The sequence below is a fragment of the Passer domesticus genome, chromosome 8 (genome assembly GCF_036417665.1).
Source record: "Passer domesticus isolate bPasDom1 chromosome 8, bPasDom1.hap1, whole genome shotgun sequence".
NCBI classification, from domain to species: Eukaryota; Metazoa; Chordata; class Aves; order Passeriformes; family Passeridae; genus Passer; species Passer domesticus.
This window is the reverse complement of record NC_087481.1, coordinates 32,672,405-32,682,730: the sequence shown is the minus strand read 5'-3', so window position 1 is coordinate 32,682,730 and position 10,326 is coordinate 32,672,405. Positions and strand designations below refer to the sequence as shown.

At 40.6% G+C, this 10,326-nt stretch overlaps 1 long non-coding RNA gene across 1 annotated transcript in view; it reads right to left on the bottom strand.

The window, feature by feature from the left end:
* Positions 1 to 13: 13 nt before the first annotated feature.
* LOC135306395 (uncharacterized) overlaps positions 14 to 10,326 on the bottom strand; it is an 82,378-nt gene continuing 72,065 nt past the window's right edge. The window contains exon 2 of the long non-coding RNA XR_010367211.1: positions 14 to 228. This is a non-coding gene — a long non-coding RNA (uncharacterized LOC135306395). The remainder of the gene's footprint in view (positions 229 to 10,326) is intronic.

The following is a 10,326-nucleotide window of genomic DNA, read 5'->3' as shown; positions in this document are numbered from 1 at the left end:
CAGGGCTCAGGTGCCACATTCCTGGCCCTCACCATCTCCCAGAATTCCAGCATTCACTACCAGCACAGAAAAGAGCAGTGAGGAGAAGGGAACATCTCCCATGGCATCCTGGATCTGGTGCTGCTAGTCTTCAATGTACCATGGGCAACCATGGCCCTGCTGAGTCCAGAGCTTCTTCTGGATCTATTCATCAGACATCCCTCATGTTCCATTCTTCCTAGTTCTTTCCTGGTGACAAAAATAAGAAAATGTGGAAACAAAAAGGAGGTCACAAATCGGGAATGCAACTGAATGAAGATGAGATTAAAGTAAAGAAGGAAAAAAGAAGAAGATAGAGTTCTTAATATTTCCTTCATGCTATGGGGCAAGGCATGGATCAGTCCTTATGTTATCCTAACTAATTTGTCTTCCTTTAAAATACAGCCCTTTTATAGAGATAAGCTTGCTTAATCAGTGTTCTTTAGATGAAAATATATCTAGCTAAAGTGCTAATTCAGTGAGCATTTTCTTAACAGTGCCATTGTTTGAAAAAATCTGGTTTAGTCTGTGGTACAGAAAAGGTGGAGTGCCCTGTGGAGATTTCCCTATTAGTATGCCAGGCAGTTGCTTATATTTCTCCATTCAGTAATCCCTGAGCTGAATCCGTAGATTTACCATAGACAAATAGAAATACTCACAATACATGTAAATCAACTTGTGGTTGTGAATAGGATTTGTTTGCTAGCTGTTGATCACTCTCTTTCTTTACTGTTCTTTATGCTATTGCTTTCAAAATTGGTGTCATATAAAGGCAGGAAATATGTATTTTGAATGGATTCTTCACAATATGATACCACTTAAAGGCTAGATATTGTCAGAGGCAGATGTTTAATCAGAGCTTAATCAACAAACTAGAAGAATCAAAATTAGTTGATGATCAAAACAAAATATAAATGTATTCTCTAATTGATTAGAGTGGCTTGGGAGGTTCTGTAAATTAAAAGATTTTGCTCAGCTGGAATGAAAATCAACCTTTCCTCCTATTTCCAACCAGAAATAATATTTAATAGCAGCTCAACAATCTCTGCTTCTGAGGAAAAGTAGGAAGAAGATAAAAGGAATAAAAATGTCTCATAGAAAATACCTGATAATATAAAGAGTGCTACTTTGAATGTGTGCATTTGATCAGGACTGGGCTGGAGGCAGGACGATGGCGAAATTCTTGCAGTTAAGCAATTTTTTGCCATGTATTTTCTTGCCTGCCACAGAAAAACCAATCTGTTAACACTTTATGTGTATTTTTTGAAGGAGGCACAGTAGCAGGGAGGTGGGGAGAGCAGCTCTCTGTGTCCAGAGGTGTTCTCCTTTGCCCTACATCTACCTTTCACTGTGTCCCATGGTAGGACTTGTCACAGAAAGTCTCATCCATGAGAAAAGATGGCCCACGTGCATGGCAAGTGTGTGACACAAAGAGGGACACTGGCCATCCTGGTGGATAAAATGTCTCTGGCAGGTGTGCAGGGTCTCAGGTGCAACTTTTCCAAAACAAAATATTTTGATTCTGGAATAATTTTGATTCTGAAATTCCAAAATATTTCAGATTTCAACTTAAATTTTTTATATGTTTAAATATGTCCAGAAAAAGAAGTTTTTTCATAGACTGGTTGTAGGCCTAGAAGGGCTGAAGGTAAGAAGTGTGCAAAAGATAATTATTTCAGACTGGTGATGCAGAGGGAATGTAACACACTGCATCAAGAGATCAACACATCTGAAGTCTTTCTGCATTTTTATTCCAGTTATGTTCGTCTGTTTGTCAGTGCCTATGGGAAGAGAGGTGTTGACAGATCGAATCTGCACCGAGTGAATTGGCTTTGGCCTTAACATAAGTTAAACAATCCTTTAATTATTTTTAAACTATTTTAAGCAGCTTTTTCTGTTTCCCAGTTACTGCTGCTACCATAGGAAGCCTGAGAAGCCCTCCAGAATGTGGATGCCTCAACACAATCCCAGCTCAGGCAATTGAAAGGCAATTTTAAATGATGAGGTTAAAACAACACTGGCTGGTGCTATCCACAAAAACCTGCACCTATCTTATTGAAATGCAGTAAAGATTTAACCATCAGATTTAGTAGTCAGATAAAAGTCACAGGGAAAGGCCTCATGGAATATTTTGTCATTAGAGAATTAAAGAATAGTATTTTCTCTGGGAAAATTAATTGTAGGCATATTTACAGATAACTTATTTCCATATTTAGTGGGATGGAGGTTATTGTTGGAGACCTTCCCCCTTGCAATTGTATTTGACATAAAATAATTATTTTTCATTTAAGAACACATCCAGTAAAATGAACATGAAAAAGCTGTCAGGCATGCAATTGTAATGGCATAGGATGAAAAGCTGGGAAGCGAAAAAGATGGCATATTGAGAGAGACATCTAATTTCTGAGTCCTGAAGTTTGTCTTGGCTGCACAGTGCACTCTTAATCATAGTAGAAGAAAGGGAGGAAGAAAAGAAATCAAATAGAATTTGCCAAACAAAAGTTTGTGCATCTCAGAAATGAGAAGCAAAGACTTACAGCGTGCATCCAAGAAACTGGCTTTTGTCCTCTGAAGGTAGGGCAGTTTCTCAAATTCTAGACTAATTCTCTGCTTCCCATATCTCAGGGGTGTATGATGACACACACACCTGCAATTCAGCAGCCCAGTAAAAGGAGTGATTTTCAGAACTGTGTAATTTTTCAAGGTGCAAGCAATGAATGCAGTACAGCAGCAGCTGCTGGGTGTGCTGCCCAGCGTGGCACATTGCAAAGTAAATCAGCTAGCCTGCTGCTTGGAAAAACTTGCCAGGAACATTGTTAGATAGAAAAATAAAAAGTAGGAGAAATTGTTTGTGAAAACATGCCATGGAGAAAATAGGAATGCTCTATTAAATGGGGGGGAAAAAAAATCTACTGATGTCACATCAGAATATCCAGCAACTTTAGAATATTATTGCTCTTGTCAGTTCAGCTGCCTCCAATTAAGTATTTACCATATGTGATAATATAAAGATTCTCAAAAATTCACTAGGCATAATTTTTTTTTGGGAGAAAAACATAGTGTTAAGTATATTTTAGATTTTCTCTTTTCTCCTTGCATCCCACCCTCTTGGCTGGAAATAGTTTTCTTCCAAATGCCTAAATCTGGATTTCCTTGCCACATGGAAGTCTAATAAATTAGCTGCCTCTGCCTAGCAACTGTAGCAACACTTCAGGGACAGTTAATGATTTACAACAACTCCAAGTAATGGAAAGAAAACCTCACATGCCAGAGAGGCTCTTACTCTATCCTTGAGAGAACTCATTTGCAGGGAAAGCTGCACCACTGAGAATCTTTTCTAGAACTCAGATCACTCTTTCTGTTGACAGCTCAATGTTCTAGTGTGAAAAAAGGGCAACACTTGACACCCCAGCAGCCCTTTATTGCATTTGCAGCTTTGAGGTCTACTGCTACAATATTTGAAGATCGGTCACACAAAGAAAGTGGGATTTTTAAAAATATATTTATATACAAAGTTGCATAGCCACCTTAACCAAGTATATTTAGATTTATTAATTTTAAATGCCTTAATAACCATCATGGGTTTATGGTTTTCTGAGTATAAGGAAGTGAAGCAGACCTATTCTCCTACCGCTTTGTCACCTCAGATGCCAAAATAGCAGTGGGGAGGTGTGCATGTGCAAGCAAAAGGGACAAGGCAATGACAGGAGTGGGGGCTCTAATGCACTTGGAGGCTGCATGTTTGATGCTTCTTTCCCCTCTTTACTTTGCTGCTGCCAGTGGGATGCTTTCTGACACTTACTTGTTGTCTTCTAGGGCAAGCCTCTGAGTCCCAGCCCTCAGAGTGCCACACAAAGAAACAGATCACTCAAAGGCTATCAGAGGGGATCACATAACTGAGAAAGCAGATGAATGAAGATCATTTGAAATTAAGACGTTCTTAAATAGATCTCATCAATATATCTCTCTTGAGCAGAGGTTAAAATGCTGAACTATAGGAGTCAGAAACATTTCCATTTTAATTAAGTAGGCATTAAGTAGGACATGAGGCAATACCCTTGAATTTTTTGCTACAGTCTTTGTCTTCTGAATGGGAGGGGCTTAAGGACATGAGAGGTTCATATTTTCTGACATTTTTGGGGGAATAGAATCTAAGAAAATAAAGATGGGGTGAGGTTACTTTCTGCACTTAGGAGTTGCAGCTGGGCCAATTACCAAAGATTAGGAACAGGCCTGACTTTAACAGGCCACAGCTGTAACCAATAAGAAGAAGAGTGCTGTAAAAGAGGGGGTTGGCAGGTTGAGAGGGAACTGGAGTCAGTTGGCTGCATGGTGAGGAGCTGGAGTCAGTGCTCTGAGGAGCTGCCCACGAGAAAACACCAAGCAGGTATGAAACCTTTGTGATTAGGAGATAACAGTATGAAACTTTTGCAATAACATGACAACAAACACTGACTGTACCATAGAACATCAGTCAGGGACTAGAACACCCCTGGGACAGGAGTTGAACAAATGCAAAAAACAAGAACAAGGAACCCTAAACCCAAAATAATTATGTGGCTTCAAACAGCACGTTCTCGAAGTTACCATAGAGCAGTTGTATAACAACAGCCAAAAGATAATCAGTAGGATGACAAAGTCCTTCAGTATAATTGTGTCAAGAGCTTTGGAAAGGTAAGCTATGGAATCCTCAATAGGCAGCAGAAATCAAGGATATTGTGGTGGGTAAGTCAGATAAGGCTGAGTGCAGCAGGACCTGACATAGACATATCCCACACACTTTGGCTATGGCTCTTTTCATTACCATTGCTTTTTTAGTAACACTAAATTCAGCCACAGATGTTTTAAAACTGTGATTAGAAATTCTGTGCTAGGCAGAGAAAAAGGAAAAAAAGGAGCTGTATCAGCCTTGTCTTTCTCTTCTAGCTTTCATGCAGCATTCATAGGGGAGCCTCTTGAAAAAGAATCAGATTTCAGTGAAAATGCACTGTAAAAAGGCCTTGATGAATCCTGGAGCTACCCTGTTGCTTTACACCAGCTAAAAAATACATGTTACTAAAGGACAGTAATCATGATTGTATTCTGATGGCATCTTCTTTCCAAAAGGTGTCATATGTCTGTGTCCTATCTAAGAAAATAGCTGCCCTCCAAGCCTGCCAGTAGGTAAATAGCTTGTCTGGGTTGAGCAGCAAATCTCTGAGACTGTGGAATTTTCTTGTTGTGCTGTGCTTCAGAAACACTGAGAATAAAGGGCAAGGCTTTCATGACATTCCATTTGATGGTGCTTGGAAAATAATCAGTGTATGTGTGTTTATGAGTCATTAGGTGAAGCCAGTTGCAGACTTACGTAGGCTGAAGGCTGGTATTTCTGCCACAGTTTCTCTCATGGTATGAGTTAAAGTAAATTCAGTGATGTTACTAGAGCTGACAAGCTGGAGGCCTCAGCACCAAGAGGCAAAATTATTTAGAAAATAAAGGATTTAGTGGTTTAAAACTGGAAACAATATCTAATTTTAAGTTTTATCACTATGATTTAATTTGGTTCAAGCATAACAAAGATTTTCAGTAGTAATTTCTGCAGTCAAAGAACTAGTGTCCTACCAGATCCCACATCCTGGGACACTTCAAGAGAAGAATCAGCTAAAATGGAAAAGGTGTGGGATGGGCCTTCCTGTCTGTGAGCAGTAATCTTGTAATGCTCTAAAATGTTTGTTTCAAATCCTCTAACCCACAAAATGTGGTTATTGTTGTTGTATTTCTTACCTTGCCATCCCTAATGCCACTGCCAACTATTGTTAAGGGTTTCAAAAGAAAAAAAAAAAAACAAAAACACACAAGCCTCAGATTTTGAAACAGTTCCATCTGTATTTGGCAGTAGCCAATTTTTCTTCTTCACAGCTACCTTGGATTTAGACAATGTGTTTAAGTAAATAAATAGAGTCCACCTTTCCAAGAGACTTTAGAGTATGAGCAGAGGCAAATATTAAAGTGCAATAATAAAGGAGTAGGAGTAGGCAAATTTGGGAAGCTTAAGAGATTAATAAAGGCAGAGGATTTTTTTGTAGCTGGAATTTATTTTAGCATTGTGACCTTTGTGGTATCACCATGGCATGCTGCAGGTCCAACAGAACTGGGAAGCCTCGAAGCTCCCACTTTGCATGGCCTCTTGTGGTATGTCAAAGCTACTGGAAATCATAATTTGAGTAGTTACTGCATACAGTTTTTCCTTATCTTGAGTAAAATTCATCCTTGTGCAAAAGGCATTTGCATCACTTCTGGATTGCCAAATTTTCAGTGCTGTAGAGATCTGTGGCACTGAAAAACAGACTAGAGAGGGCTGAGTATTCTGGGGTTTGTCTAGTGCATATAACCATAAAACCTTGAGCAATTATACTGTTTAGCATGGTGTTTTCACATTCTTAATAAATTTTGTTGCAACTTGCAGAATAGTTAGTGTTCACTTACAGATTTATCTCCTGTAGTCCAGGAATTTGGTTTGGAATTTCAGCTTGCTTCTTATTTTCTTGTGGTTTTGCAAGGTTCTAATGACAGGCTGGCAATGAGACTGTTAAAAAAATAATTTACTAAGACTCCAAATAGAATAAAATAGGAGAAAATGAGTCAAATATCCAGCTCATTAGCTTTTGTGAAAATGAGAACTCATTACATTGTATTTTTTGTGTGCTTTTAATAATATATTTCCATATATGTTTGAGAACTATATATGAATGCTACTATATTTCTTCCTCCTTACATCACATCTGCATGACCAGGTGGACATCTGAAGTGCAGTGAAACTTTTCACTTGTGTAGGAATTGCACTGTGTATTGAGATGGGAAGAAGAACTAGAGTGTGGTCACCACTATCCTTTAAGCATTTGAAACCTTGATTCCAACCTTGTCTTGAATTTCAAATGAAAATAAGTAAATATTTCATCTTTAAGCCTTAAGTTTTTAATGATGCCCTCAATGTAAGTATCCATCCCAATAGCTGATGTAATTGTGTGGCTCTTCCTGTGTTGAGGATTTCAGAACCCCTTGCAGTGTTATTAATGATTAAGGAAGAAATGTATGTCTCATACTCGCTGCATAAAAACTTCCACAACAGCAGATTTGTTCAGTCTGGGAACAGGGCACATTTTCAGAGCAGTTAGAAAAAATGAGACCATCGAGTCCCTGAAATGAGCTGCTGGAATCGTTGTCACAGTTCCAGGTTCAGTTTGGCACCCACCGTGGCTGCACCTGCTAATGCCATTATGTTGACAGGTACAAATCACCAGTCATGAAGGAGAAAACCATGAAACAGGCGACAACTGGTGCTGACTGCATAAAGTAATTACCAATGCCAGAGCCCGAGGCAGCAGTACCTAAAAGGAAGCAGGTGGACCACCAGGGACTGTGTGTTTTCTCCCCACCCCTCCAGTACAATAGCAGCCAAACATGCAGAGACATTTTGCAAAGTGCTTGCTAGAGAGACTCCCAGGGATGTGACAAACCCATCTCTCTCTCTTCTTTTACACACATCTTTCAAATGCCTACACGCCTTAAAGAGATTTTCCACTTGTATTTTGAAATTGAATGTATTTTGCATCTTTTATGAATGTGCTGAGTGTAAGCAGAGAAGGATGGAGTTTTTGTGTGATGTTGAGCAGTGTGAGCTTTAGTTTTGCCATGTGTCTAATTAGGTGGCTTTTTTAGTGTGTGCTCTGTATGGGCTAATTAGAGGAGTCTGGCCTGCAGCCAGGCTATTTCTTCCTTAAAGATTTGGTTGCTCTACAGCATTGTTGGAACAGATTTGTCTTTCTGGTTCAGACTGGGAATGAATAAATACCACAGGTGGCAGAATACGAGCACAGAACGTTACCTGCCTTGTTGATAGAGACAGACTGTAAGTCCTAAATGGATGATATTGGCACTTGTGAAAAGTCAGTCCTGTTCCTCGCTGATTATCAGAGACATTTCAGCAAAATGTCCAGCAAAGCTGCAATCACAGTAATTGCATAACAATTGCAATCACAGGTCTGTTTGGCCTTTCTGGAAGAAGAGCAGCTATTTGTTATACAGTGGGTAGGTTTTCAAATGCCCTGGCAGTGTCAGGTTTGTTAGTGAACTGTGTGCCTTGCTGAAAAACTGCCTGGAGATCAGGAATAAGGCTCAGACAGAAATGAATGGCATCTATTTTAGCTGAGCTTGGCACAGCACAGAGGGGTACCCAAACAAATCCCAGCATCTCGGAGGCAAAGAGAAAGTAAACAAGCTTTCAAAACTGAAATCTTTAGAGCTGTTTTCTCTCCTCTTGATTTTCCTGATTTCTGCTTTTACTCCCCATATGTATATCATATTTATTACTTCCCTTCTACTCACTTCGCTGTAATACTAAATAAGAAATGTTACATTTTATTGTCGTAGATAGTGACTATGGTCACATACACACCTCAGAGCACTGTAAAATAATGGCTGAACTTGAGAAAACTCAGCAAAAAAATTATTGTTCCTTGAAAAGTGGGATTTTCACCAACTATGCAAAACGTAAAGTGACCAGAGCAGGAGAATAATGTTTTGTAACTGTTCCTCTATCAGCAGGCATATTCTGCCCTTCTTTCTTACCCTTGATCATGGTATAGCACTCTTTCTCAGTATTTCTTGCAATGGGTGATAGAATTCTTTATGCTACACATAGTCCCAGATGCTGACCTTATGAACTCTAATCCTCAGACTAGAACGGGGAATTGGTTTGCTGGAATATTTACACATAAAAAGGCAGAATCCTTAGTTCAAACTATGCAGCTAAATGGAGCTCATCAATTGCAGAGAGCTGTGAGACCTGACCCTGCATCAAGTCAATAGATTGTGGCCTAGAGGTGCTGAGGCCAAGCAGGCATTGGGTGAGGAAGGACATGTGGTGGTATTACCAGCCTGCAGTAACAAAGTGCATGTGAGCCCTGCACTCACATGATAATTGGAGGAGAACTACAGAGGAAGAAAGTAATTTGGGCAGGTGAGTTTCTCAAGCAACCCCTGGACATGTATTTCAGCTTCCCTCTTCCTCTTGTGCGAACTGGAAGTGCTGCTGCTGCCCAGCTGGCAGGTGCCATCCCTCCCTTGCCTGCTGGCACTCTGGTCAGGTGTCCTGGCTGTTGCCTCCCTCCTCTCCATTTCTGTCTTGTTTTAACTCTGCTTCTCATGTTTTGTGCTTGTTCTCATTTGCACTCTCAGCTGTTTTTTGGCCCTATTTATTTTTTCACCATTAACCATGCTCCTCTTGAGGTATTGAAGGTAAATCAACAGGTCTAAGCCAAATATGAGTTTGGTACTTCCCTGAGGCTGGGAGCAGAGCAGCCATCTGGGCTGCAAGCCCTGCTCCAAGGCTGCAGGGCTGTGTGTGGTTTTGGGGAGAGGTGCTGTTAGAAGATGAGTGGGCAGAAGGCATCAGCTGCTGCTTTTAATTACATTCAGGGGTGTACATGGTGGAGGTCTAGAGTAAAGTTGAATTCTTTGCTGTTTTTACTCTACATTTTTACCTCACTATTAGAGTAATTTCTTGCAAACCTGTGAGGTGCCCTGAGAAAACCTGTCCCAAACCTTGAGGGCCCTTCTCAACTTCAAATCATATATTTCAGTCGGGTGGCCTCAGGAAGAGTTGGGGTCATTGTCCTGTTTTCAGTTGGCTGTGACTAGAGAAGAAGCACATGTAGTTGTGGCGGTGGAGAAAGTTTGGCTCAGTGGGCTTCCAGCTCTTCCCTCTGCACCCACGTGCTGGCTTCTAAAGGGACAGAGCTGCAGGAATGTGCCCTTCTCTGTGGACACAGTCAGCAGGGACATGTAAAGGACACAAGGTGACCAGAGGCAGCATTTGTCACTGCAAAAGGGGAGGGATGGGACAGCCACGGAGTTGTCACATGGGGTCTTTTGGTATAGAGGGAATACTCTTTCTCAGAATGTGGCAAAATATGGGGAGAACCAAGAGAGAAAGTCTATGCATTCCCAATAAAGCAGGCCCTCAGTGTTTAGCTCATGACCTCACAGACTTGTGTTGTCTTCAGTCTTGCCCAGAAAGCTGCATGATTTCCCAGGTGGAAGTTAACTTTTCCAGGTTTCCCACACAGCACAGTGAGGAAGCAGGAAAGATGCAGAAAATAACAAGGGAAATTCCTGTAGGAGTCAGAAGACCAGTCCCAAATAAAGTCAGAGAGCCGCTGTAAGGCACTTAATGGGATAATTCTGGCTTGAGAGCCAAAGGGCAGCATCACTCAACATCATCCTCCTAACTTCTAGGAAAGAGAGTAGGAAAATACAGTGGTGGGTGAG